General features: G+C 41.0%; 1 protein-coding gene across 4 annotated transcripts in view; it reads right to left on the bottom strand.

The window, feature by feature from the left end:
* Positions 1 to 22977, bottom strand: part of TOX2 (TOX high mobility group box family member 2) — a 297642-nt gene that overhangs the window by 112676 nt on the left and 161989 nt on the right. The gene's annotated exons all lie outside the window — the stretch shown is intronic.

Genomic DNA, 22977 nt, shown 5'->3' with positions numbered 1-22977 from the left:
TACCAGCTTCAGATTTTTTTTAAAAAAAAAAATCTTATCCATGGAAGATTAAACTATTTTCCCGTACTTCAAAAATACAAGATTTTTTTTATAAGTCTGCCATGAATTCAATTATAGAGGAGCAGATTCCAAAGTAGTTACTTTGAGACACAAGTATATGAAAAGTATCATGGTGATTGTAATATTTCAGGATGTTTTTCTCGTGCGGGGGGCGGGGGGCGGGGAGGAAACCTGGGAAAAATAGTGATAGATATTCTTTCATTTCCAACTAGCCTGATTCTTACTGGCCTGCAATGAAGTTCTTACTTTTACCAGAAGTAAATGCAAAAGTAATGAAAGGGGGCAGAATGCAACTTGTTCTGCTTATTGAATGAAAAACCTTTTGCTTTCCCTTTAGAACCTACACTTCAGAACACCTAGAGCATGTACACAGCTGTTCATGGAGTTCTTTGAAGTACTCATTACATTTAAAAAAAGCATTTTACAGCCTATTATTTTTATTGTAAGCACTATCTGTTATTTGCCTCTAAAATGGTTCACATTTAAATGAAAAAGGGCTTCTTCAATGCACATACACCTACATCTCAGTGTAGTCATCATAACCTCTACATCTGAAACAAAGACAAGGAAATTTCCATTACTTTGAGCTCTTTTGCCCGAAGTGCACCTTAGTAGCAATTCAAAGGGACGGAACTCAGGCTGCTCTTCCATCCTGTACTATACATAAATGAATGGATTTTTAAACTTTTCCGCACTGGAGATATTTATGCAAAATGTTTTCAAAAAAAGCAATGTTATTTCTGCATACATTTCCATTAAAACAAGTCTAGGAGCCATTGAAGCAAAGCTTTTGAACTGAAAACTACAATTACATATTATTTATTGCTGGAGCCACATTGCAGAGGTGCTACGATTTGACAATGTCAAGTAAAGGAATAAATAACCTTCACCTGAAACAATTAAGTACCAACTGCAACATGTGTACAGAAAAGATTTCAGGAATACAGTTGTTTTTCCTCCCCCTCTCTTTATTCAGAGATCATCAGCTCTTAAAAATGTGCGGTAATATTTGGAGGGGAGCATTTTGGTCTCTGGATTTGTGTTCAAAGAAGATATCCTTGCAAAAATCACTGAGTGCAAAATGTCACTGTTATCTTTTTATACTCTGTCAAATGTCATATACACTGATGGTACAATATGAATAGGAAATAATAAATTTCAGTCAGGACTGTCAGATGATAACAGGAGTTCTCTAACAGTACTCATGTTTCTTCAACAGTTTGGTAAAGCTTGAGATTGTTCTGATGACCACTTGCATTTGGGGGTCTCACCAAGGAAACAGCCTGCAATACTTCTTTGAAGAAATATGTGTCTTATTATACTTAATAAATATAATACATGAGGATTGTGTATCTATAATGTATCTACAATGAGGCACCCTTCTGTTGACTGGAAGCACACCTGCTAGCTTCATCAGTGTTGCAGCACATGGTACTTACAGACCACTCCCTGGGCCTCAGTATCCCTGTAACAGTTGAAGAAGCACATCATGTTTCTTGCTGCTGATGTGATTCCTCTGCTCCGTCGCACTTAACTCAGTCCCCTACCCTTCAAATAACAGGGCACAAATTTGTTCCTCCTGTTTTAGCAGTCTTGAAGCCTTGTTTACTCTTGCTTCTAAATGGTGCTGAATTCCACATCATTGTCCATACCCAGGCCACAACCTCCCCCCTCCCCCCAAGTGGGAAATGGTAACAGATATGCAGATCTCTAGAGGAAAAGGAATGAAATAACAGCTTCAATCTTATTATTCTTAATTTGATGGAAAGCAAGTCATTCCTGAGCTTGAACTTGTTATCAACTAGCACCAGAAACTGTGCTCCCATAATAGACCACTAAGGGAAACACAAACACTGTGCAGCCCACAAACATTAGAGACTACGGCCCCCTGTCATTACTGTTCCTACTGGAGAAACATGGCTGCTGAGACCCATGAGGCCACAGGTAAAGATTCCCTTGCAGGTGTCCCCCTTCCCCATTTTTAAGAATACAGAGACACAAATAGAGAAGCAACTCACAGATTCTTAATGAAATAGTGGCAGAAAAATCCTCCCCAAGAATCCAGAAAAACACAAGTGTTCTCTTGCTGCAGAAGAGTATTTGTTATAATTTCAAGGCAAAGAAATGGATCAAGTGAGCTATTATGGATTCCTAGAGAGGCCTCTAGCTGTTGCTAAAGCCTCAAGATTTATAGGCATCGTGCCAGTTGCTCCCTTGCTCTTGCATAAGAACAATATGATGCAGGTGGATGACCTGGATTCTAGGCTCCTTGGAACAACCCAGTGCTGGGGAATTTCATAATTCTAGCTGTACCTTTAGGTCACCATTTGTCAGTAGTATATTTTGCTGCATTGTGTCACTTACACATGTGCTATTTTGTGAATGCTTTTATGGACAACCAGTTGATCAACAGATGGCCAGTTATGTCAATTCTGATGGCACAAATTATCTGTTTGGTGTGGATGCTGGGGGGCTCCAAACAAAACCCTTTCTTCTTCCCTTCTCTACCCTTTCCCTTCCCTTACTTTCCCATTTCTCAATGCACATTTCTATTTGGCACATGAACCAAATGGTTCTGTTCAGGGTCAGAGGCTCAGCCCCTGGAATTGCCAGGAGAAGAGGACAGGAGGTGGCCAGGAGACAGCAGCACAGCTGCCCAAGCCGGCATCTCAGCGACAGGCCCAGAGAGCTTGGGGGAGGCAGCTCAGCCCCAGCCAGCAGGGAGTGAAGGGGAAATGAAGCTGGTCTGGGCAGCTGGCTCGTGAGCAGAGAAGGAGATGGCCAAGCTGCATTACTTGGAAAGGCCCTGCTAGCCCCACCCTGCAAGAAAGGATGAGAGAGCAGAGAGGAGCTGGAATGAGAGGAGGAACACCTGAGAGCATACTCAGCTGGAGGGCATCACAAGCAGTCCTCCCAGGGTGGGGAAGCTGCCCAGGGTTAGGAGGAAGCTTGGGAGGAAGGAAGGGGGAAGCTGGAGGAAGCCCTATATAGGCAGGCTCAGTAGAGAGGTCATTGTGAGTTGTGTAGGACTGGTTGTAGGTGGAGAGGAGGAGAGTGAATCAGTGTGAGCATAAGAAGGAGAGAGAACAGAGGTGGAGGGGGCGGGGAAGGAGGATGTTCTGTAGAAAAGGGAGAGTAGGCAAGAGGCCAACCAGGTGGAGGGGTGGATGAGAGGGTGCGAGGGTGAGGTATATCCCCCCTCTGGCTATGACCCTGAAAGCCACTCCCCAGATGCCCAGATGCACAGAGCAGCCGGGCCACAGCCAAGTCGAGACAAGACTGTTTACCTCAGACCTCTGCCTGGTGCAAGGGGAACCCGCGCTGCTATGCCCCAGCCGAGGAGGGGTAAGGCGGACGCAGGAGGGCCCCCACCAGGTGGTAAGGCGTCATGTGCAGTTATGCCCGGGCATGGACCTGACAGCTTCTTTATCCAATGTTGGGAGCAGCATATTTAGCCTCAACTGCTGGACAGAGATCTAGTACTGCGTTACCGTGCATACAATATTCTTTCCTGAACAGGTATGGGATGCATATATGGAAGCCTTGGTGGTTAGAGGCTGATGTAGTCAAAGGTATTACTTCCTAAATGTGCATGTTAGAATCAAGCTACTTGCAGTGCCAACTATAGTGAATGCTTGTAGTTTCACTTCATTGGGAATAGTACATATTTTATTTATGGATCCATCGACAGGAACTATTTGATGGTATATATGTTGCACACACTTATTCTGATATAAAGACATATATAGCTCTGCACATCTGCACATGCTTTTTCATTAAAAAAACCCCTATTTTCTACATTGCAAAAACATATTCACTAGTAGATTCTCCACTCAGTTTCGCACTGTTCTTCTAAACGTCATTTATTTTCCCTACTGTAGCAGTTCATAGATTTTATTTTGTACAGTACTTCTAATTTATATCAACTTTTATTTATACTGCAGCTTTTTTATGAAATCCCAAATTTAAAACCCAACATAAACATGGCACATATAAAGTAGGAGATAGTTATTATCAACCTGATGTAGAAGACCAAAAAAGGATGACTAAAATAAATCTTGGGGTCCTTTTGCCAAGACTCAGTGATGTTTTCAGCAATACAAAGAGCACATTAAAAAATAATTTTCAGAACATGATACCCAACAAGAGCTCGGAGCGCAGAGCCATTACAGAGAGTTATACTGGAAATGTGCCTTAACAAATGCTATTATTATCTTGTACCAGTTCAGTTTCCCAGGATTGCATCGTGACTTCTGAGCAGATTTAGGAGTGATTAAGTTTACTGCGCACAAAAGCCAGCTATTTGGCAAACTGTCAACACAGTGTAATTGATATTTTAATTACACTACTAATACATACATGCTGCTGTTCCCAACGAACCTCCTCATTGGTGTTAGACAAACAGCTTATTTACGGCTCTGATTATTGCTCCGAAGATGTTTTGCATTTATAATCAGTAATATTTTAAACTCGTACAAAAAAAAAAAAGAACCAAATTGTTTTGCAAATGCCTAATGGCAGGAAATGCCAAGCACAATGCAAACTAGAAAGATTGTTCCACTTGACATATGTCCTATAGATGAGGCACCAGGCAACAATATCTATATTCACAGCACTCCACCGATGATTCGTTGACTCTGATCAAACCATATATGGCAAGTCTGCTTTCTTAGTTTTGAAGACTAGAAGCAGAATGCTGGGTAGAAAAAAAGAGAGAAGAGTAACAAGAATGATTAGTGGCTTAGAGTGATTCATGTATGATGGAAGATTGAAAGAATGATTGAAGCAATCCTTAGATGGCATCCATCAACACTGTGGAGCTGGAAGACATTAATTTGCCAGACATATGGCACCCCTTTGCATCACAAATGTGCAAATCCACAAAAAGGGAGACAGAGGGCACCTTATCAGGGCAGTTTATGAAGGATGTTCATATTCATCTTCACCATCCTCATTGTTACAATAAAAACTAGTATTGAAATGGAGCTTTTCGTGAACCTTTTCACCACCATCCTCCCTTTTCATTGATTTCTCATATCTCTCTTTGAAACAACTGCAAAGTGTTTCAAAGGGGGGGAAAAGGGAGGCAGATCTTGGGGTACATTCCTATCACTGAGATTCCCATACACACTGAAATGTGTAAGTTGGCTAATTGTGGTGGGATGTGAATAGAGATGAGAACCCATACCAACTTTCTGTTTCATGTATTGATGTGTGAGCTGAGTTAGGATGAAAATCTCACAACACATCACTAGTAGGGGATGGAACCACCAGGTCCTACGAAGTTCCAAAGCTTGTTCCGTGGTCTGATAGTTCATCTCATCGGAAAAAAAACTGCCTAGTTAAGAGTCTGGTCCCATTCCCCACATTGCCTTTTGGAATCTGACCTCCTGCCTGTCTTCGACAACAGAAAAAAACATTTTAGTATGTGTATTTGTCCAATGTAGGGAGTGGAAGGGCATTGTTGACACATGCTAGCATATATAACATTAGAAGACGAATGAACTTGAATGAACTTGAGATGGTTAGGTCCAGTTATTCACAATTTTCATAGTAATGTTACCGGATGTCACTGTCATGTCTGCTGGGAATCGAAGACCACCCAGAAGCAAGATGTGACATGAATATGGTCATGAAGAGTGGTTCTATTCTGGTAGAAAACCCACATCCTAGAAATCAAGGTGACACCTTCACATATGCAAGCACAAGAGGCTAATCCCCTCATCTCATTCCACTAATGCTTTTGTTGCTAATGCTGTCACTAAGTTCAGGAGGCATCTTTTGAGCCTTGAGAGAAACCTGGAAGACCCCAGTTCCAGTGCAAGCATAACAGGAACGTCTATGTAATGAATGGTGTTACCTTGAAGCTGAAAGGATGCTTTAAATGAAGACCATTCAAAGACAGACAATAACGGAGCCCTAAAGGATCATATAAAATATGGAGTGAGCCACTTATTCAACAGAGCTCATTTAACGAAATATATGGATTTCTTGCATTGATCTGGCCTATAATTGGATGTCATTGGTGAATCCATAGTCTCTATAAGCAACTGAACATGCACATGTGTGATCCTTAGGTGATTCAGCCTAGAATCTTAAATTTATTTTTAAGGTGGTAAAGTCTTTGCAAGAGACTTTCCTCCTTTCCTTTCACATACTGAATCTTTCTTCTGAGTCTCTTTGGAAGGTCCTAGTGACCTTGGCAAATTTCAGAGTTGAGGGACTTCAGGAATCTCAGGCCCATTAAGAGCCAAATCCAGTCTCATTCAGCTCTGGGTCGTAACATATTTTGCACTACTTGGCAATTCCTAGCAAATTTACATTTGCAGGAGTGGGGGCGGGGGCGGCAGCTGCAACAGAATCAAGGCCATGCTGGTGACAGAAAACTCTTAATGTAGCTTGATGTTCATGAGTGTCAATAGTCCCATCCTACGCAGAATCACATGCTTCTACATCCATGGGCTTAAAATGGTGTAACTGCTTATGGTGACACTGCAAGTTAACTTATGAGACACAGGATAATACAATTTACATGTTTATGAGCCGCCAGGCTTAAAGATGGTGTTCATAAGACTTCTTCTGTTACCAGTCAGTTCTCCGTATCATTGGTTCCTCATTTTCCTCTCCTCCATTTTTTCTTCACAACAACCCTGTCAGGTAGGTTAGGCTATGAGAGACTGGTGCACCAAGGTCACCCAGAAAAAATCATAGATGTGTGGAGTTTTGAACTTCCATCTCTCAGATCCACCCTAAACACTGCACAATATTAGCCCTCTCATTATTTGACTAGTCTGGGTTACAAGGTGTTGCAGAGAGGTTCCTATAAAAAGAATAGGATGTTCTGTGTTGCTGTTTGTCTTAACCTCAGGGCCGCTTATCTTGCTATAAATATGCAAGATACAGAGAACAGTAAATAAATGTATTATATTTCAGTGAGTTTTCCTGAGTTGTAATTGACTTAGAAATGTGGAGTAGGGGGTTGCTAAACACAATAATAAGAATCCAAGGATAAATCTCATCAGAAGAACTCTGCCTATCCCAGCTTCTCTGGCTATTGTGTAATCACAAGTTCCTCATCTCCAGTCTCCTTTCTTTAAAAAGTCATGTAATTTCTTCCCATTGTGTCTTTGTGGCAAGCCAAACTGCCATGTCTCATCTCAAATCGTTTTTTTAAAAACACTGATGAAAGCAAAAATGGTAAAGATTTGTTTACAGTGCCATGGTTCTGGGAGGTACAAAGTTGCTCCCTGCCAATATGGATTCAAACTAAAAGTGCTTATTTTCATATGGAAAAGTGCTGTGAAGTGTTAAAACTTATACCTCCTTTTGTCCAATAAGAGACAACCATACAGTACAGCTATACTGTTTAACCACAGTCCTAGTTCATTTTTCGTATATGGTGACTCTTTGAAAACAGGCCACAAATCTGATATCCAAAGCAACCCTCAAAGTTTATAAAGTGGCTGTTAGTAACAAAAAAAACTCTTAAAAGACACTAATATATTAATTTGACTGCAAAGAATTAAAAAGGAACTTATTTGAACCATGTCTTCCCACAGTTGAGGAAAAAAAGAGATATATTTTAAAAAGTCATAAAAGCAATTGGGTGTCATCTTCCAAATACCAGCCTGGAGAAAACATGTTATGAACAAGTGATCATACACACCGTAGGATGAAAAAAAGAAGATTCCAAATGAATATGCCAGATTCATTGCAACAAGAATATTGGTGGGGGCTGTCCAATTAAGCCTGAGAAAGGGGGATGGAAACAACTTAAGAGAGTTAGCAAAGGTAAAATAATGTTCATTAAAAACAGAAAAACAACTGAAAAAATCCTTTGTATTCAACTTCACACTCGTACATCATAATGTTCCAGTAAAAGCCCATTTTCCCTTGAGATAATAAAAGAATTGAATTTTTCCTTATCGGTCATCTATTTTTCTAGCTATAGCTATTACTCCCTCTCTGCAGTTGCTAGGCAACAAGAAATATTAATAGCAGCTTTTATTAGCTTAGCTTTAGCAGCAGAGTACCAGAATGAGAAAATGGAAAACATAAATGTGTTACATAAATCTTTCAACCTTTCAGGGTTTGTGTTAGTCTCTGTTTTCATAATGATTTATTGAAGTGATGGTTCATTTATGAGAAAAAGGAGTGTGAAATAAGAAAACGGAACATTACCCTGAAGGACTGTTTGAAAATAAATAATTATAGGAGGTGAAGAAAAGCTGTTTAAAACCATTTCTCTGAGTTTTATAAAATTTAAAAAGACATATTTCTTTCATTTATTGCCTCTGAGAAAAACACTACTAGAGAATTGCAAACTGGCCTACGATTAATATGAAGAAAAGCTTCTCATATGATTGTATGATGATTATTCCTCACCATGGATGTATGTCAGGGAATTTCGTTTTTACATAGAGATCCATTAATGAGCAGAATTTCAAGTAAGTTATAACCAAAGGCATAAAGATTCCATTCAAAAGAAGAGAGGCGGACAATTATAGGATTACAAGACATGTCTCTGAATACCTTTCTCTTGCTTGTCTGTCCCCATGTCAACAGTGTCTGCCATTACATTAAAATGTTCCAACATTTACTTCTGTTTATTTTTATAAGACTGCTAATTTGGAATTCAATTTGTTTTGCAGCTTGATTTGAATAGCTTTATGCTCTGTTTTATTGCAGCAGTCTCCGGCAATAGGCCGGGAAACTGTACTGCTATATTTAAATGCTAATTTATTTCTCATTGCACTTCACAGGTGTTTTTAAACACTGTAACTCAGGGAAGCAGCACAATTCAGCTTCTGCATGAAAATGAGAGATATAGTCTACAGTCTGGATATTCGTGCTGTGTAGGATTAATTCCAGTGGATAATACTGAAGGCTAGTTTACATGTAGCAGCCACCACATAGAGGGTTGTTTTAACTCACACTGTGAGCTGGGTTTTCCCAACTACTAATCTCTACACTAACAGCTTCACACAGACTGTACAAGTTTCCCCATATCCCCGCAAACATCTGAAATGTAAGACTTGTGACAGCCTGGAAATGTTTCCTTAATTGTTAGATCCTTCCTAATTATACTATACTGTAATCCTGAATCTTGCTACCCATTTTTAATTGATGATTCACACATTATCTTTTACAGAAGAAGAATAACTCCCATGATTTCTTCCTCTGCTTGGATAGGTGAACAATCTCACTGAATACGCATGGGACAATCTCTTACCAACTTAAAAGCAATAGAAACCAGTGTTGCTGTCTAGTGGATAATAGATGGTTTGTCTTGGATGAGGAAGGTGTGAGCTCAAATATTTCCTGTTGTGTATATATGTTGTTCTCCCTCAGCCTCAATTCATTCTGTGAACCAGGAATATTGTTGTTGTACCTCACACTATAGTTTGGATGATGAATGAGACAACTGCTGTACAGTATTCTGTACATTATGAGATGTTATAGACATGATGATAATACTGGCAGTGAGAAATCTGACACGTAGTTTCTGTAAATGAGGAAAGGTAGGAGGACATTTGAACCTGATAGTTGATCCCATGCAAATTTACTAGGATGTAAATCCCCTTAAAGACAGATTGGTTCTACTGGGAAATTCCCATGAGAGTCCCTGACTCTATAAATAGTAAACAGTCCAGTAGCACCTTTAAGACTAACCATAACCAACTTTATTGTAGTATAAGCTTTCGAGAACCACAGTTCTGCATCTGATGAAGAGAACTGTGGTCCTCGAAAGCTTATGCTACAATAAAGTTGGTTAGTCTTAAAGATGCCACTGGACTCTTTACTATTTTGCGACTACAGACTAACACGGCTAACTCCACTGGATCCTTGACTCTATAAGTACTACCTTTCAGTGATGTTCAATATGTTCGATTATGATCTTTTGACCCACCGTCTCGCTAATGTGAGAATTCAGGGGACAGCACTACAGTGGCTTGTCTCCTTTCTTCACGGTCAGGGACAGAGGGTGGCGCTAGGAGATAAGTTATCGTCCTGCTGGCCACTAGTAACACTGGCACTGCGTCAGCTGCACTGGCTACCAGTGGAGTACCAAATCAGGTTCAAGGTTTTAGTATTAACTTAGAAAGCCCTATGCGGACTGGGACCGGCATATCTGCGGGACCGCCTATCCCCATATGAACCCCAGAGGACTCTCCGTTCTAGTGAGAAACAACTGTTAAAGGTCCCTGGCCCCAGGGAGGCCCGCCTGGCATCAACCAGGGCCAGGGCCTTTTCGGTCCTGGCCCCAGCCTAGTGGAATGTTGTCTGAAGAGACTAAGGCCCGACAAGATTTGTTATCTTTTCGCCGGGCCTGCAAGACGGGGCTGTTCCGAGAGGCATATGGGCAGTGCTAGGCGGAGCCCCCCTGGCCGGTTGATGAGGGATTGGGCCCTCCCCACCACCAATACCCCCATTTTTTTAAAAAAAACCCTCTTGAATGCAGAGGTGCTCTGAAGTTGTTTTACATTTGATCAGTGGAATTTTGTGCCGATACATTGATATATATAATTGTATTTTAACTGTATACATTAGATGTTTTTAGAATTGTTAATTATAACAACTGTCATCCGCCCTAAGCCTGCTGGAAATGTGGGGAGGGCAGAATAAAAATTGAAAATAAAATAAAATAAATAAATAAATAAAATATTTGCCTGCTGCTTGTCCTCACTTAATTCTGCAAGAGGTAATAACATTGACAGGGCCCTGCACTGCTACCTGTGAGTATCTCAGCAGGTGGAGGTGTCTGAATTTGTTTGCATAGAATCTTATATTAGTGGACAAGAGAAAGAAAGGTACACACAGCTGCTGCGACTGCTTTGCTTTCTCTTGAATCTTACGTGACATCTGTGGTCAAGCTACCTTTCACATCACTGGACCTAGTTCAACAGAGAAGAAACTTATGTCCCTTGGTTTTATGTCTGTTATGTAAGGATTTCTTCCATTATCTCAATACACATTTTATGCAACTTATTTATGTGAAATCTTTTGAAATCTGTCTTCCACCCAACCATTCCAGATTATGTAGTTTATAATGACAATCCAGTACATCTATTCATGAGCAAAATCCTCATTAATTTTTTAGCAAGACCTCAGCATCCAGCCCAGAATGGAAGCTGCCAAGGCTTTGCCATGGCAAATCCTTGCAGCATCTTTGTTATAGGACGCCACTAAGTCCTTGGATTTTTGCCCTAGCTCATAACTGCTTTGCAATATAGCATAACACAATGGGAGGCATATGATCCAGCAACCTTGCTGTAGGTAACCAGTTCCGTCTGTACCTGGATGAGAACCTGCCCAGGAGCCCTAATGGCATGAAAATAAGGTAGGGTATAAATTAATTAAAAAACCCAAATGAATAAGATCTCAACCTGTGAAGCCTGAAGGTGTTGTTTAAACAAACTCACAGGCAAGAAAGTAAACACTGGAGTTTTTATATTGACCCTTTCAAAATAATTTTGTATTGAAACGAGTCATCTCATGTATTGTTCTGGACTGCCCCATTCCAGAAGGACTGGAGAGCTACAATAAAAATACCCACAAAAATCAAAAGAAAAATATGTGCTAAAAATCTCATACCAAATTAGGGTGGAAAGGAGTACTGACAGCAGCTTTAAAAGTCTTGCAAGTTTCTGGTTTCATTTTGACAAATCAGGGGTGTGCAACGAAATTTGCAGGGGTGGGCGAGCAAATAAATCACTGAGAACTTTACGTTAGATCCAAATTTCTCACTATAGTATACTGTAAGCTCTTGAAGGTATGGACAGGACAATCCTTTTCATTTTAACTGATGCACAACTGTCCACTCCTCATCATTCCTCTGTAGTGAGCAACACACATATTCAGTCCTTATTGTGCTATTTCGTGGGGGTCATTGGTTCTTTTTATTTTAGAAAGTCATTTTCCCACTCATACGTGGGAGTCCCTCTAGTATGCAAAAAACACTGCTTATGGGTGGTCCCATTTTGCCGCCCTACCTATAGGCACTTTGCCATCAAGTCTGCTGCTAGGGGGAATGATATGCCCCTAGCATTTTATACCTCCAGGGCAGTCACATCACCTCTTCTTGCAATCCAAACTTTTAGTACATAAACAGAAAAATTAAACACTCACTATTACAAGAGAAAGTACCATCACATATATGCAGAAAGCAATTATTGTTGCAATAATATTCTCTTTCAAGATTGGTCTCCCATTAAACCAACTAAAACATTGCATAAAACACTTTCTTTTTAGAAAATAAATTTTATTATATTGTTTTTTTACTTCCTTGAACTGTTTTATCAATTAATACATATCAGGATTGGGGGGGGGGGGGATGTGTAGTACAAAGAGAAAAAGAAAATACAACTGTTTCAAGGACCAAGCCCAAAATAACAATCCACCCAAGCTCAGGGAGGCATGACTTTGGCTAATGTCAGATCTATAGGCTAGCAGCAGCAACAACAACTAAAATAAATTGAAGAGACAAACATCCTGGGTCAGCAGTTTCTGTTTACAAGAGCTTTAGTGACATGCTCAGGGATCTCTGTGTAAATGGTGCCTCAGAGTCTATCATGCTATCTTGCAGTCCTGAATATATATACATTGTGGAAATGGGGGGGGGGGGATCAGGCTCTCAACTGCACCGTTGAGGGAAATACCCAACAAATTACATGATAACACTGTAACATGAGAGCAGTCAGAATGTAGCAAGAGATTTCTGAATGTGAACTCTATGGTCCTCAGTCTACAAGATGTTTGGTGTGAATTCTGCAGTCTGCTTTCATGGTGAATGGAAGCTGAAATTCTTCCCCATCTTTCACAGAGGTCCTCAACTCCTCATTACACGAGATGTGTGATATGAGTCAGCTTGTGGACAAACAAAAACAGCTGCAGAGGTATGTGTGTTTGTCCTGATGCCAGGGTCCATGTGACAAGAGCATGGGAGGAAGGTTGAAGCCCCCTCACACTACACTCTGGAGCAGAATTACACTTTTTAATATATACTTTTAAAATACTTTTTAGTATTTATTTATTTATTTATTTATTTATAGTTTGCCTTTCTCACTGAGATATGAGGCAGATTACACACTGCAAGTGAATACTATATAATCAATAGCTAGCAAATTTGCAGAGCAAAATACAGTATGATCAATAGTTAGAGCATTCAATGAAAACAGATACAATAGGGTATGGCAGCAGAAAATTCTAAAACTAACATAAAGCTGAACAAAGAAGTGAAACCTTTTGGAATTAAAGCATAATTAATTAACATGATATCTTTAGCAACATGGAAACTATTCAGTAGGAGTATATCTACATCAGCAGACAGTACCCAATAGCATAGTCTATAGTCCCTGTCCCTTTCCAAAGTATCTCTTTGAGCGATGTCTTCAGACCCACCCTTATAATCTGAGTAGAAAGCCCTCCTGAATAATCCAGTTTTGCATAGTTTGCAGAAATTCAGGAAAATCTAAACTTTCCTGACCTTCTCAGGTAGGCCATCCCATAAGGTGGGGGCTACCAGAGAGAAGGTATATGTATAGACAGCTGTTGATTTAGCCCAACTTCAGGGTGGAATCTGCAGAAGGCCCTGTTCATTTGAGCATAGTTGCCATGATGGGACATAGAGAGAGAGAGAGAGAGAGAGGGAGAGAGAGAGAGAGGGGCCAAGGTCATGAAGGGCTTTGAATGTGATAGTCATTACCTTAAATTGAGCCTAATATGGGTAGCCAATGCAGTGACTGCATCTCCAAGTTGTCTTTGAGGGGAGACCTATGTAAAGTGAATTACAGTAGTCTAGTCTCGATATTACCATGGCATTAATCCAGGAGGCCAGATCACCTGTGCTGAGGTAGGGGGGCCATCTTCCAAGTTAGTCTAAGTTGAGGGAAGGCCTTTTTTGCTGCTGCATTTACTTGCTTCTGTAATCGAAGTTCTGGATCCAATATAATCCCTAGACTCTTAACTGAATCAGCCAACATCAACTGGACCCCACCAAAAGTCAGAAGCACCATGTCTTTCAAGATCTCTGCTTTTCCAACCAGTATCACTTCTGTCTTGTCTGAGTTCAATTACAATTTGTTTGCTTTCAGTCATTTGATAACAGCTGTCAAGCAGTGACTCAGTACCTCTACCACATCTGCAGGGGATCAGGATAGCAGGATTACCAAGCTGTGTATCTATCATCTGTATATTGATGGCATCCAATTTCATAGCTACAAATGATTTCTCCTAAAGCGTTTACAGAGATGTTGAATAACATGGGGGATAAGACTGAGCCCCGTGGAACACCACAAGATAATTCCCACATGAGGATTTGTATTATGTGCCATCAAGTAGCTTCCGACTAATGGCAACCCTATGAATGAAAGACCTCCAAAACATTCTATCATTAGCAGATTTGCTCAGATCTTGCAAACTGGAGTGCGTAGCTTCCTTTATTGAGTCAAGCCATCTCATTTTGGGTCTTCCTCTTTTCCTACTGCCTTCAACTTATTATTGACTCTTCCAGAGAGCCTTAGTTGGTCTCTAATAGCAATCCTTTGAGTCTGTTCCATGAGGAACGATTTAAACCATTCCAAGGTACATCCTCTGACATCTACTTCTGCCTCCAAAGGCCTCAGAAGAATGGCATGGTCTACTGTATTGAAAGCAGCAGATAGATCCAGGAGCAACAATTAAATGTGGCCTTTGTCTATACTCAGGTGGAGGTCATCAACTAGAGTGCTGTTTCCATTCCATAGCCTGGCCTAAAATCTGACTGAAAAGGGTCCAGTGCACAAGAGTTGTCCAAGAAGGCCTGGAGTTGTTCAGCTATTGCTCTCTCAACCACTTTGCCCAGAAGGGCAGATTAGAAACTGGGAGATAATTGGCTACATCATTTTTGTTTACAGTAGGTTTTTTAGAGAGGTGGAGGGAAGGTGGCTTGAATTAGTGACTGCTTTATGATAGATATCAAGGGCTCTTTTATGTGGTCTTTACAAGATTTTAGTAGCCTGGATTGGCAGAGGTCCAGTACAAGTAGTGGCCTTCACAGATGCTATAATTTTGTCATTAGCCAGCCATCACTGTAACTGGGGCCATTTCCAGATGGCTTACCTGGCTCCGGAACGTTGCGCCATCTTGCGGGGAAAACGCGCAAAACTCGCACGAGAAAACGCGATATTTTGCGTTTTCCCCGCAAGATGGCGCAACGTTCTGGAGCCAGGTAAGCCATCTGGAAACGGCCTGGGTCAAAATTATTCAGAAGTGGACCAGACAGAGTGTGAAGCATTATTTCTGCTTTGTCTATATTAGAGGTGGAATCCAGACCAGAACGTATTTGAGGTATTTAATCAACAAAAAATGAAGCACAGTTAATTGTCTGTTCTTGAGCCCATGAAGGTACTGATTTAGGAGTCAAAAGATGTTGAAATATCTTTAACAGTTGGAACCAACACAAACCATGCAATGATTGCAGAAAACTAATGTTTCTTTACTGCTATTACAGTTGTTTCGTAAGTCTTCCAATGGGCTCTGTAGCATGCTTTATTGGATTCATCACAAGTTTTCTGCCAATGTGTTTCTAGATGTCTTCCAACCCTCTTTAGATCACCCAGCTCTGCAATGAACCATGGGGTGGACTTCCGTGGCGAGGGTGGGTGAGGTTGATGAAGAGCAATCTTGTCAATATCTTCAAACTCCATGCTTCCACCCAGGGCTCATTTCGAGGGGGAACGTACAGGAACACAGTTCCAGTAGTTCCCCAAAGAGGTCACATGACAGGTGGCCCCACCCACCTGACTCTTGGCCATTTTGGGCCCGTTTCGGCCTGGATCGGGGCAGAAACGGCCTGGATCGGGCCTCTGACGGGTGGTGGATCACTCTCCCACTCAGCAGCGGCCCGATCCTGACCATTTGGGGCACCTTTTCAGCCATTTTCATCCCCTTTTGCCATTTTGGGCCCAATTTTGGCCCTGAATGGCCAGGATTGGGTCCAAAACAGCCAGGATAGGTGATGTCAGGGGGTGTGGCACATGCAAATCAGTTATGCTAATGACACATTTCCGGTGATGGCAAGGGGTGTGGCATATGCTAATGAGTTACGCTAATGAGTTCCTCCAGCTCTTTTTCCATGAAATGACCGCTGCTTCTACCACTGCTTCCACCAGTGCCTGTGTTTGGAATTCTAAAATCTCCCAAAGCATTTTGGAACCCAGAAGGATCCATGAGTCTTCATGGGCAGACCCTTTTAGCTGGACCCCCCCCCCATTTTGTGGGATGTCAAGGCCATGTTCACCCTTGTCTTCACCAGGTATTGGTCAGTCCATGGCTCAGGCCAAACCTCCAATCCTGAAAGAAGACTTTCCCTCAAAGGTCAGAGCAAAAGATTAAGTCCAGGGTGTGGCCTTTTTCATGCATGGGGCCTGTTACTATTTGAGAGAGGTTTAAGGCCATCAAGGAAGCGATGAAGTTCTGGGCCAGCCCTGATACAGATCATTCAGCATGGATGTTGAAATTACCCAGAACCATCAGTCTAGGTGTTTCCAGCACCATGTCCAAGAGAATCTCTGCCAACTTCAAGATGCTGCTTACTGGGGAACTAGGTAGTCAGTAGACTAGCAGAATATCCCATTTATCCTTAGTTCCCAATGTAAAGAACATATAGTCGATGCTTACTATGGGTTGTACTGGGAGTCTGCAGAAGTTGAAAGTCTTATGGAGTACACCAGCAACCTCATCTCTTCTGCTGCCTTAGAGGGGCTAGTGGAGAACTGCAAAATGTCTCAGTTATGCAAGCCAGATCAACTGCCTCCTCTCCCAACAGTGCAGTAAGGTGGGCAGATCTGTGCCTTACCAATCTGGCATTGCATAGCATTAGAGAGAAAATGGGGAAACAGGGCCTCACATCATCAACTCTAGGGATGCTACAGAGGATGGGCAGGCAGCAAACAACTTTGCTTGACATTGGCTATCTTTGATGAACCCCACCACCATATCTACCAGATCCTAGCTGTATTGGAATAATAATAATAACATTCGATTTATATACTGCCCTTCAGGCCAACTTAATGCCCACTCAGAGCGGAGGAGTGGGGAATCAAACCCGGCTCTCCAGATTAGAGTCTCGCGCTCTTAACCACTACACCAAACAGGATGCATTAATCATACATCCTGTTCTACGTAGAAATAGCCTCCACAATAATAAAGAGACATCTGAGGTACTTCACATTCAACATTCTAGTGTCCACAAATAACTGTATCACAGTTCTGGGCTGCATTAATGATTAACATTAGCCAACAGGTGTTGTTCTATGCCTGCTGCTCCTAGTCTCCAGGTATATGTTCTGGTATACGTCTCCATTTTTGGAAGTGGGGGACCCTTGGCTTTGTGCACCAGGCTAAGAACCATGGGTCAAGAGCTCTTGTGCTCTTGTCCTTTAGCTTGCACCAAGAGACCAATCATAAGTAAGTTTACTCAAAAGAAAATCTCACTGAGTTCAATGGAGCTTACTGCCAGCTAAGTATGCACAGGATTGCAGCCTTATAATAGGAGGGGTTTCTTAGTTAAGATTAGCTTTTCAGATGGGAGGAGAAAGAAGGCTCTTTGCTAATCGTCTTTCTGTACCAACCATAATAGTGACTGATGTGTAATCCCAACAGTCCCTCCCCTCACCCCCACCCTGCTCATTTCTGCTGCCTGTCACATTTTTTCCCACACTCACAAATACTTCAGCTAACAAACATGGTCTACACCCAGATGTCTTTTTAAAAGGGTGAGTATAAGAAGAGCCTGGCTGGATCAGTCAGATCAGTGGCCCATTTAGTTCAGAGTCCAGTAGCACCTTTAAGACTAACCAACTTATTTGTAGCATAAACTTTCGAGAACCACAGCTCTCATCTGATGAAGGTGCTACTGGACTCTTTACTATTTTGCAACTACAGATTAACATGGCTAACTCCTCTGGATCTATGAGTTCAGCATTCTTTTTCACACAGTAGCCAGTGAGTTGCCCTGTATGTTAGAGTTATCCACAGGCCTGGAGGAAAAAAATGTTCCTTTAACTAGAGGCTTAAAGTGTGGAAATGGGCAGCTGAAAATTTTCATAGCATAAAGGTAAATAACATCTCCTAGTAAATATCACCCCATTAATCATCAATTAAAGGGGCTGGACATTTTTCCTGGGGCAGTTGACAACCCTCCTGATCTCTCTCCCCTCCCCAAACCCTGCCCTTCTCAGGCACCACCACCAAATTTCCAAGAATTTCCCAAGCTGGAGTTGGCAACCCTACCATGTCCACTGGAAGTTAATCCCACAATTTAATTACTCTTTGAAGAAAGAAGTACTTGCTTTTGTCCATCCTGAATCTATTAACAATTAACCTAATTGGGTGTCCCATGTTCTAGTATTATGGGAGAAGAAAAAGTTCTCTCTGTCCACCTTTTCCGCCCCATGCATAATTTTATAAACTTTTATCATTTTTCCCATTAGTTGTCTTCTTTCAAACTAAAATGTCCCAGAGTCTTTAACCTTTACGAAAGGCATGTCAACCTCCAAATTATCTTGCTTGCTTGCTTTTTTACTTTTTCCAGGCCTGCAATATCTTTTTTGAGATATAGAGACCAGAATTGTACACCATATGCTAAACAGGGCCAGACCACACATCTGTACAGGAGCACTGCAATATTGGACACTGTTTTTTCAGTCCCTTTCCTAATAATCCCCAGTTTGCCACACCACAAGTGGACAGTTTCATTGAACTATCCACTACAACCCAAGATCTCTTTCCGTTCCAACTTCTGCCAGTGCAAACCCCATCAGTATATATTTACAGTTGGGATTTTTGTTCCATTGTGCTTCACATAACACTGACCTACACTAAATGTCCTTTGCCACATTGCTGCATATTCACCCCATTTAGAGAGATTCTCCAAGAGCACTTCACAATCTGTTGTGGTGTTTACCATTCAGAATAATCTGGCATCCAGTTTTGAATGGATTAACAAACCCGCAAACACTTCAGCTGTTAAACAAAGCACAGACCTCGTAACACCAAGGGTAACATCAAGATTTTTTAGGAGGGTGATCTTAGAAAAGCCAACTCCCAATCAGTTCTCTAACCATGTCAGAATTTAACAGACACCAACTTATATCAGTAGCATGAGTCCTGTGCGAAACATGGACCCATCTTCTCAGGATCAGCTTGACTCAGTACCCAGCATGATAGGAAATCTAATTGTACTGCACTGAGCATTCTCTGATTCTGGCTCCCATCTGCCTTTTGTTTCTGACAAATGTACGCATTCCAAATCCCTTCTGAAAACCCATTTCTTGTTGACAGCTCTTTAACTTAGTCTGCTCAACTGATGCCCCATCACCATCTCTCTTTTTTGCACAGTCTGTCTCTCAGTGCCGCTTCACATTCCTCATCAAGATGCTGAAAAGATCTCGCTGCTGTATCAGTGTTAAAGATAAAGCTCTGATGCTATTACTTCTGCAAAATGAACAGTTAGAAAGTTGATCGACAACCCCCTGAAAGCTTATATAGTTCCATATTACTAGGATGGATCGGGAGGGGGGCGGAGGGGTGTGTGCTCTGCTAAAAAAATTCCAGTGCACTGATGAGAAACTTGAATTATTATGCTCTACATTGTTGGATAATTTTCCTAACTCTCATCTCTTATCCTCATCTTACCTTTTCCTTATCTCGTACACACTATTTTCTGTCCTTATCTTCGTGAAAGTTGTCCTCTCCCAGAAATTCCCATCTTTTCATTACCTAAATCCTGTCCAATGCATGCAAGTCTGGCACAGATCCCCTTCACCTGGTTGGAATGCCATATGTCATAAATGTACACAAACAATTCCCTAGAATTGCAAAGAGATCAACAGCGTAGAAATATTTCTTTATATCCTCCACATGGGCAAGTAACATTTGATCTAGCTCCTTGCCTTTCTCTTTTCCAACTTGACTTAAATTTCTTGGATTAATCTTGCCCATCTCAGTTTTAACTTCTACGCTGATGTCATAAAAGCATAAAGTTGGAACTTATACTCTCCATGTAGGTTCCAACGTCATGTGTTTATTTTAAGAATTCAGCCATCCCAAATGCCAGACCCTGTACTAAAGTTCATTTCTTACATCTCCTGTGTGACATGAATGTTGCTTCCACATAGTCATCTCTCACAGGCCACTCGCAACGTTTGAAGCAGGAAACCATAGAGACTGGATAGGCTACAAGTTTACTTCCCACAGTACTGCCATCGCTCATGGAAACACTGAGGGGAAAAAATGAGAGTCTCATGTGGCCACTCTATGTCAAACATTATGAAGCAGTGTGAACCCTGACAAAGCAAAAGAAGCAACCACATCACACAGGTAACAACAACAAAATCCTTAGTGATCAAGAACCAACCTACCAATGGCTGTCACTATGTATATGGTGGCTCTGCTTGCACTTGCAGTTAACTATTTGCTAGCAATGTCAAGCACTAAGTAAATAGTGGCTGATTAGGTTGTGGCCTATAAGCTCATTTCTATGGTGGCATGTTTAAATGAAATGACTGGAAAATACTTCCATGTTTGCAATTATGATATGTGCCCACTAAAAGTCCCCTGGCCCTGTGCACCAAGCACCTGTCCCTTTGTTTCTGCTCTCATAAACAGCTACCTGATGCTGGCTTAGCACTATGTTCCTCAGTCCTAGTTTTCTGAAAAACCGGAGTCATGGGTCTATAAGACTCAACTTCTCCAAGGTTTCACACTTCAACAAGATCTGGCATGCACCCTGAGGCAGTTTTTCATAGCAGTCATCGGCTTATTTAACAAATGTCATTGGTCTACTTGGTTTTAAAACATCTAACACAGCATGGCTTCCTGACCTTAACAGGAGACCAAGGTTCTGTTCATAAAAATAAACACATGTGGGCCAAAACAGTCTCTGTAACAATATTCTACATCAGATAGGCCTCAACAAGAGAAAGGAACGCACCGGCATCCGTGGTTACACCTCAACTGGTGAATTTCCTTCACACTTTGCTCCTTCATAATGAGAACTTGATGTGTGGATGTTATTTATAGAGCCCAAGTTTCTTTTATAACCACAGCAGCAGGATGTGGTCAAAATATTGGCTGTACTCCCTTTAACTTAGCGAAGAGAACATTAGTTTCTTTCGTATCTCACATTCAGTGGGAGATGAAAGGAGAAAAAAAATGACAGGTGCAGAGGACAGTTGAAAGGTAGAATGTAGGAGTGTTCTAATCATCTCGCAAAATTAGAGTTCAAAGCTTAACAACACATTTATTGAGTCAATGAATTCAATATACATTGGGTACAATCCACAAAGCACTGCTGTGGCAAATACTTCATTCATTTAAATAAGATTATATTTGGGCTTACGCACACCCTTCAGTAAAATTAATGGGTTTACATAGGTATCTAATTTTTTCCCACTCTTGGTAGTTTAGGCCAAGCATCAGAATTCAGCTCAGTGACTTCAATTAGCAAAGACTACCTTAAATGTCTAAATCAGCATAATGTTGAGCCCTTAGGAACTATCTGTGGCCCTAATCCCACAGTATCAAAAGATCAATCCTCAGCATGTTTACCAATGTTATTATTATTATTGTTATTATCCAGGGTTTGTTAAGATTGTGCTTAAATAAATTAACAATTGCTCCATTTAGACAGCATGTTGAACCACAGTTTGCACTAGTATTCAAACAGGCAAGAAACAAACTGTGGTTTATAGCTGAATGTCTGCTTTCTTTTCCCATTCTCTCAGAATTCAGCTTTATCCATTGATAGGTTGCTTCCTATCTCCATGGTGCACATGCCTCTAGATGAAGGGTAATAGTCATAACTATGATTTTTCAGTTCAGATATCATAGCAAACCATAGATGCATGGTTTACAAACCAGCTTCAAATCATGGTTTTCTTCTGGATGACTCTGGTCAGGCCTGATTCAGATATATACATGCACTTAAGAAGCTTTGAGCATCTAGTTAACTTTCCTATATCAAACCATTAATCTCCTGGCTAGAGGTACACCACAGAAAACGTCTTAGGTTCATTACTGGGTATTGTACACAAGTAATACATTTATGGAGTCTCTGCTTCCATTTTAAGCCTTTATTATTACAAAACAATTATTCTTGATATCAGCTCAATAAACAGAATATCATACCATCCATTATAATTACATAGATCATTAAAGGCGAGCAATTACATGAGTCCAAAAAAGTATCTTACCCAAAGATATGAAGGTTGCGGGCAAGGAGCCTCTTCTAAGAAGAAGCTCGCTATCAATTTAGCTTGTCATGTTTATAGGGTTTCAGAACCTTTTTAAAACAATAGCTTCTTTGGAGACTCAAATTCTTGGCTAACATTATCTTTATGACTTCATACACCAAAGAAGATTATCCATATTTGAAACATCTTCTTGAAACATGTAACAATAGCTAATTCATTCTAGCTACTTTTTGTGTTAACAAAGCCTATGTAGAATTAGTGATTACAAGTTTCTCATATATTTAAATATCTTTTGGCCCTCCACCAGTACATAGATAATATTGCCAGCTTCCATGAAGTTAGATGTTCCTGCCATTCTCGGACACCTGGGCCTTGATACGTTTTATGCGTTAGAATGAGTTAGATGGCTCTTCTAATCTATGAATGACAATACAACTGGATAATGCTATTGTTTTATACCCCTCTCCAAGGTTATTTTATTCTAGGCCTCTAGATTCCATTTGTGGTTTGTCTAGTTATGGGGTGACGCTAACCTTGTTTCTGTGCGCATAGGTGTATTCAATAACTTTTTTGGTCATATCCAGCAATTGTTCCCCTATAGTTTGCTAACTAATTATAAACCACACTTTGGAAATTCAGGTATCATGGCAAAGCATAGTTAAGCTCCCACTGCCCTATTCTG

This window comes from Eublepharis macularius, chromosome 5 (assembly GCF_028583425.1).
Source record: "Eublepharis macularius isolate TG4126 chromosome 5, MPM_Emac_v1.0, whole genome shotgun sequence".
NCBI classification, from domain to species: Eukaryota; Metazoa; Chordata; class Lepidosauria; order Squamata; family Eublepharidae; genus Eublepharis; species Eublepharis macularius.
Note: the sequence above shows the minus strand (reverse complement) of the source record. Positions and strands in the feature narration are given on the sequence as shown.